Here is a 7500-nt window from a genome sequence, read left to right as displayed (position 1 = left end):
CCACGGCTTCAAAGTTAGTTTGCTGAAAAAGTCCTACAGCAAATCCTCTACAGAACGAGCCAGTTCAGCTACATGGACCAGAAAATAGACGGATCCCATTCAGAAACATGGACCAGAAAATAGACGGATCCCATTCAGAAACATGGACCAGAACCACTTTCTCCTACAAAACATCCCTCCATCCATCCATCCCTCCCTCCATCCCTCCCTCTCTCCATCCCTCCATTCCTCTCTCCATCCCTCCATTCCTCTCTCCATTCCTCCCTCCCTCCCTCCCTCTCTCCATCCCTCCATTCCTCCCTCCATCTCTCCCTCCCTCCCTCTCTCCATCCCTCCCTCCCTCCCTCCCTCCCTCTCTCCATCCCTCCATTCCTCCCTCCCTCCCTCCCTCTCTCCATTCCTCCCTCCCTCTCTCCATCCCTCCATTCCTCCCTCCATTCCTCCCTCCCTCCCTCCCTCCACCCCTCCCTCCATCCTACCAGGTTTCCGATGCTCAGCATCCCGTTGAACTCGGGCGTCATCGGGTAATGCTCCATGGCCATGAAGAGCGTGTTGAGGACGATGCAGACGGTGATGGCCAGGTCCAGGAAGGGGTCCATCACCATGATCTTCACCAGCTGTTTCAGCCGCAGCCAGGAGGGGGAGCACTCCCACACCAGGTATCGGTGGGCGAACACGTACCAGCAGGGGTGGCACTTCTTATGGGACTCCTCCAGCTCTGCCCAGATGAAGACACAGCAGCTTTTTATCTGCTAATCAGTCCAAACATTTACAGATTTCTCTGCACGCAGCAGCAGAGGAGTTTGTAGTTTATGGGTCAGAAGTTTGTTTTGACTCCAGACTGGAAGGATTTCATCCTGGAGTAAGGCGGCAGGGCGGGGAGCGGAGATGAATCAGAGAGGACAGCAGTGGGTTTTTGTGTTTTCCTGTATAATGATCTGTTCTCTAAGAGCAGCGAGCGCCGGGGGGCAGACGGTGACTCAGCACACCCAACAAACACACACAGGAAGCTGATTGCATGGTAAATGAGGGTGACCACGATGCCACACTCCTTCTCCTCTCTTTCATTCAGTTTCTGTGCGCCTCTCTCCTCTTTCTGACAAACAAAGCGCGCGTTCCCCTGAGGACGGCGGGAGCCACAACAAACCCAGACTCTCTTACACAACCCAGTTTTAGCTCAGTCTGCTGCCGCGCTGGGCAGCTTCATGGATTCTGACATGTTTTTGGTTCTTCTTGCAGTTTCGCATAATGTTGCATTAATATGACCACTTCAGGTCGACTCTGGACTCGTCGCCACTGGTGTTCTGTTTATTTCATGCTGGTCGGTTTCCTATGTCTTTCTGGACTTCCTGTTATTTATGACGCCGGTTCTGAGTCAGTCCATCGGTTTGAAACAGTTTTAACTGCAGACTGGCAGTAGATTCTGGAATACTTTGGTCTACAGAGGATCCAGGAGTTACGTCTGGGCGGGTCGGTTCGGGTCGGTTCAAGTCGGTTCGGGTCGGTGCAGGTCGGTTTGGGTTGGTTTGGGTCGGTGCAGGTCGGTTTGGGTCGGTTTGGGTTGGTTTGGGTCGGTGCAGGTCGGTTCGGGTCGGTTCAAGTCGGTGCAGGTCGGTTTGGGTCGGTTTGGGTTGGTTTGGGTCGGTGCAGGTCGGTTTGGGTCGGTGCAGGTCGGTTTGGGTCGGTGCAGGTCGGTTTGGGTCGTTTGGGTCGGTGCAGGTCGGTTTGGGTCGGTTCAGGTCGGTGCAGGTCGGTTTGGGTCGGTTTGGGTCGGTGCAGATTGGTTTGGGTCGGTTCAGGTCGGTTTGGGTCGGTTTGGGTCGGTGCAGGTCGGTTCGGGTCGGTTCAGGTCGGTTTGGGTCGGTGCAGGTCGGTTTGGGTCGGTGCAGGTCGGTTTGGGTCGGTTTGGGTCGGTTCGGGTCGGTGCAGGTTGGTTTGGGTCGGTGCAGGTCGGTTTGGGTCGGTGCAGGTCGGTTTGGGTCGGTGCAGGTCGGTTTGGGTCGGTGCAGGTCGGTTTGGGTCGTTTGGATCGGTGCAGGTTGGTTTGGGTCGGTGCAGGTCGGTTTGGGTCGGTGCAGGTCGGTTTGGGTCGGTGCAGGTCGGTTTGGGTCGGTGCAGGTCGGTTTGGGTCGTTTGGGTCGGTGCAGGTTGGTTTGGGTCGGTGCAGGTTGGTTTGGGTCGGTGCAGGTTGGTTTGGGTCGTTTGGGTCAGTGCAGGTCGGTTTGGGTCGTTTGGGTCGGTGCAGGTCGGTTTGGGTCGTTTGGGTCAGTGCAGGTCGGTTTGGGTCGTTTGGGTCGGTGCAGGTCGGTTTGGGTCGTTTGGGTCGGTGCAGGTCAGTTTGGGTCGGTGCAGGTTGGTTTGGGTCGGTGCAGGTTGGTTTGGGTCGTTTGGGTCGGTTTGGGTCGGTGCAGGTTGGTTTGGGTCGGTGCAGGTTGGTTTGGGTCGTTTGGGTCGGTTTGGGTCGGTGCAGGTTGGTTTGGGTCGGTGCAGGTTGGTTTGGGTCGTTTGGGTCGGTTTGGGTCGGTGCAGGTTGGTTTGGGTCATTTGGGTCGGTGCAGGTTGGTTTGGGTCGTTTGGGTCGGTGCAGGTTGGTTTGGGTCGTTTGGGTCGTTTGGGTCGGTTTGGGTCGGTTTGGGTCGGTGCGGTCCGGTTCAGGTCGTGCGGGTCGGTTCTGTCCACCACTAGTTGGACTCTCACTGAGCAGACAAAGTTAAACCGAAACTCTAAACTACTTACTTGGTAATTTAAGCCCTTGAAATTGGGCCTCTGTCTCTTTAAAACCTCCTGCTCTCTCTGAAGCTCCGCCTCCAGGAAGTCGTCCCAACATGGCTCCTCTATTAACCCTTTAATGTTTTTACCAGCGTTGCTCTGAGCAGCAGCTCCTATAATGAGCTGTTTGCTAATTGCTGCTGGCTAGTCTGAAGGAGCTGAGTGGGGGAGGAGCTGCGCCTCGAAGGCGGGGCTAGGTCCATTCAGGCATTTTGAACAGCTGAATGGTTGCCATGGAGATTAAAGGGTTTCTCAAACATACATGAAAGAATCAAATCAAACCTCCATGTTTGTTTGAGTGAAAAACATTAAAACATGTTTGGCTAAAGGAGTGGATTCTACATGACACTGTCCCTTTAAGAGCAGCGCTGCAGATGAAGGTGTGGCCGCGGCGCCGCTCCTCACCCTCCATGACGTCAGTCAGGTAGCTGGCGGCGCTCATTGCCCTCCCCCTCCGCTCTGACCCCTGCGTGGACGAAGGTCGAGGCAGCAGCATGGTGCTGAGCTCCGTGGTGGACGTCGGGACCTGAGACACACAGAGGACACGTTAGCGGACGTCCAGCAGCAGGAAGTGTCCTCGGCCACTTCCTGCTGCTGGACAGGAAGCTCGTTTCAGTTTCCATCATGGATCTGAAGCCTCTTCCTGCTCATTCAGCAACATGCTCTCCACTATCTGTTGGGTCAAGCAGAGCGCCACGCTGCCATTGTCGGAGTTCCCATCGCCACGGCAACAGATGAGCAGGTAATGACTGGAGTTCAATAGATGAGAGAAATGGATGTGGAGCTCAGCGGTGAAAAGGACTGCTGAGGTTTCAGATGAGCTGAGAAACATCCACTTGACTCCAACCTGAAAACCTGCTGCAGAATTCATGAAACAATGACGCTTAGAGAGAGAGCAGAACGAGCGAGAGCAGAACGAGCGAGAGCAGAACGAGCGAGAGCAGAACGAGCGAGAGCAGAACGAGTGAGAGCAGAACGAGCGAGAGCAGAGCAAAACGAGTGAGAGCAGAGCAGAACGAACGAGAGCAGAACGAGTGAGAGCAGAACGAGCGAGAGCAGAGCAGAACGAGTGAGAGCAGAGAGAGCAGAGAGAGCAGAACGAGCGAGAGCAGAACGAGCGAGAGCAGAACGAGCGAGAGCAGAACGAGCGAGAGCAGAACGAGTGAGAGCAGAACGAGCGAGAGCAGAGCAAAACGAGTGAGAGCAGAGCAGAACGAACGAGAGCAGAACGAGTGAGAGCAGAACGAGCGAGAGCAGAGCAGAACGAGTGAGAGCAGAGAGAGCAGAGAGCAGAACGAGCGAGAGCAGAACGAGCGAGAGCAGAACGAGCGAGAGCAGAGCAGAACGAGCGAGAGCAGAACGAGTGAGAGCAGAACGAGCGAGAGCAAAGCAAAACGAGTGAGAGCAGAGCAGAACGAACGAGAGCAGAACGAGTGAGAGCAGAACGAGCGAGAGCAGAGCAGAACGAGTGAGAGCAGAGAGAGCAGAGAGAGCAGAACGAGCGAGAGCAGAACGAGCGAGAGCAGAACGAGCGAGAGCAGAGCAGAACGAGCGAGAGCAGAACGAGCGAGAGCAGAATGATGAAACAGTCCCATCAGTTGGAGACCTGCTTCCTGCAGACAGACGGGACCTGCAGGTCTTAACTAACAGTCTTTTAATGGTTGCTGTCATTTCAGCTGACCTTTGACCTCCAGTCAGGACGAGGACTAGTTAAAGTGAAACTGTACATGTTTCTACCAGATGTGATTCCTGCTGTTTACCAGCCGCTCTGTTATTAGAGCTCAGAAAACCAGTGGAATAAATCTGATTATTGATTATCTGCTCACATTAATTACGATCAAATTAGGATCTACAGAGTCCAGACTTTTAATCCAATCCAATTAATATAAGCTGATTAAATTTACATCTCCGTTTATGATTTTATAACTTTTGACATGCGGTTACTGTGTAAAATATAATTAAATACTATAATGTTATCAAAGCTGATCGTCCAATCAGAGACGAGCTTCTGGTCTCAGATATAAACCTGAAGATGAAGCTGATCATGTTGCCTTGTGGTCAACAGGACATGACCTCCTAACACACATCCTGTCAGGCGGACATTTTGTTCGTCTCCAAGTAGACGGACAGCTGCTCCAGAGCTTCACAGAAACGTTTCCCATAAAAACGCTGCTAAGTTGTTGCTAGGTGTTTTTGATAAACTGTTGCTAGATTACTTGCTAGTTGCTTTTTAGAAAAAGTCTGAAATGTTGCTAAATATCGCGACAGTCACTAAGCTAGCATCTTCTGGCCACACCCCTCTTAGCTCCTCCCATTGCCACGCCCGTAAGCTCCGCCCACTTCAGGTGTTAGTTTCACTTAAATTTGTTTTAACCAAAACCCGTCGGATGGATCCATCCAGCCGGTTTACCTGAGGAGGATGAATGAAACAGTTCTCCAGAACTTCTCCCACATTAACCCTGTGAGGGTGAACCTCGGTGCTCCCAGGTGAGTCTCTGACCTCTCGGTGACCCTCACCACCTGCTCAGGTGTAATTGTATAACTCTTCCAGTAAGGATGCCGGGCCGTGACGCAGGGCCCTGAAGGTCGGCGCCCACGCCGCCTCCGTCCTGTCTGCCGGTGCAGGAAAGCACCAGGGAAACTCTCTGGCAGCGGTGAACTCCCACCAGCTCTCGCTCAGCTTCCTGCGGCGGCCGCAGGTCGCCATGGTGACATTTCTCTGCTAATAAAGCATGTGCTGTCTGCGTCCGCCTCCCACTCAGAGCTGCAGGACGGCAGGTCTGTGTTGTTGGAGGCAGAAACGCTTTGTGTCACAACATGACACCATAAACCGAGCTCAGACCAGCACAGAACTCCCACTCAGCCCCTGCAGCGCCGCTCATGAAGCAAAGAACTTTTCTAGACGGAGCAGGACGGGTTCGATCAGCAGAACCAACATGGAGGAATCAGAGCATCTCCAGCTGCGCTCCGCCTGAAACAGGAACTCCTCCAAACGGTTCCACATTTAATCAGGTTTCAAACAAACTTCAGTGTCTGGTTGGGTTTCATGTGACTCAGCAGAGCAGGAAGAGAAGAACAAAACAGAAACTCAAAATCTGAAAAGTGTGGCGTGCTTTTGTTTCCTTCCCCCTTAAATCCGGTACCCCAAAACAAAAATAAGTGAAACTAACATCCTTCCTAAACAGAACCCAGAGTCCAGCTGTAATCTGATTCTATCAGCTCTGGTTCTGGTTCTGGACTCGGAGAACCAGGAAGAAGAAACTCAAAGTTTACAGGCTTCATCATAAGAACTCTGGTTTGCTACAAACCATGGAGGAGAAGCAATCAGCTGAAAGTTGAACTTTCTGACCAACATGTCAACATTCTGAGACATGGTGGTGGCAGAATCATGCTGAGGGACAGGGAGGCCAGTCCAATCTGATGATGAAGACGGAGTTAAATTCAAACTAAATGAAGAGCCGAGGCTGGAGAGGAGGTTCACCTTCCAGCAGGAAAAAATATATCTATTCATGTGTTACAGTGGCCTAGTCAAAGTCCAGGTCTGAATCAAACAAATGGAGCTGCAGCCAGAGGCAGTTCATGTCCAAACTTTTTCACATAAACAGTGAAGTTGAAGACAAGTTTGTTCTACAAACGAAACATTATAATGTAATAAAGAAGTCTGACGTCTGTAGAAAATGGAGCTGTGAGTCTTTTTAGATCTGAAACATAAACGGCACGTTTGTCTTGTTTCAAAGAAAAACAGATAAAAAAGCCAAGTTTAGTTTTTCTGGGAATAAATATCGTCTGAGGAAACCAGAGGAAACGTCCGTCCAGAACCAACCTGACTGTTTAAAGTGACTGAGCTGAATAAAATCAGCTCAGTTAGGGTTAAGGTTAGGGTTCACAGATTCACAGACAGCGTTTCGTCTGTGAATCTGTGAACGCTCCAGAAACAGGATTATATAATCCGCCTGCCGCAGCTTTAAGGTCAGCAGACAGGAACAAATGTCGCCTCGTTAGCGTTAGCTTCAACACAAACGATTCGCTCAGCCAGACCCAAACCTAAGATGTGATTTTCACCTGTGCTGGACGGAACGGCACACAGGCGCAGCGCTCATCCGCTGGGGTTGGCCCGGGGTCAAAGGTCAAAGTGCTAAACCTGCTAAGGCTAATCTGTGATACTGGATGGTCTGTTCAGGCAACTGCTGGACCAGGTTCAGGTTCAGTTCAGGTTCAGTTCAGGTTCAGGTTCAGTTCAGGTTCAGGTTCAGTTCAGGTTCAGGTTCAGTTCAGGTTCAGGTTCAGTTCAGGTTCAGTTCAGGTTCAGGTTCAGTTCAGGTTCAGTTCAGGTTCAGTTCAGTTCAGGTTCAGTTCAGGTTCAGTTCAGGTTCAGTTCAGTTCAGGTTCAGTTCAGGTTCAGGTTCAGGTTCAGTTCAGGTTCAGTTCAGGTTCAGTTCAGGTTCAGTTCAGTTCAGGTTCAGTTCAGGTTCAGGTTCAGGTTCAGTTCAGGTTCAGTTCAGGTTCAGTTCAGGTTCAGTTCAGTTCAGGTTCAGTTCAGGTTCAGTTCAGGTTCAGTTCAGGTTCAGGTTCAGTTCAGGTTCAGTTCAGGTTCAGGTTCAGGTTCAGTTCAGGTTCAGTTCAGGTTCAGTTCAGTTCAGGTTCAGTTCAGGTTCAGTTCAGGTTCAGTTCAGTTCAGGTTCAGTTCAGGTTCAGTTCAGGTTCAGTTCAGGTTCAGTTTGTGATTCTGGT

This window comes from Poecilia mexicana, unplaced genomic scaffold (genome assembly GCF_051168715.1).
Source record: "Poecilia mexicana isolate PSO_F unplaced genomic scaffold, ASM5116871v1 scaffold_15, whole genome shotgun sequence".
Lineage (NCBI taxonomy): Eukaryota > Metazoa > Chordata > Actinopteri > Cyprinodontiformes > Poeciliidae > Poecilia > Poecilia mexicana.
The sequence above is the reverse complement of the archived record's forward strand: the minus strand, read 5'-3'. Positions refer to the sequence as shown.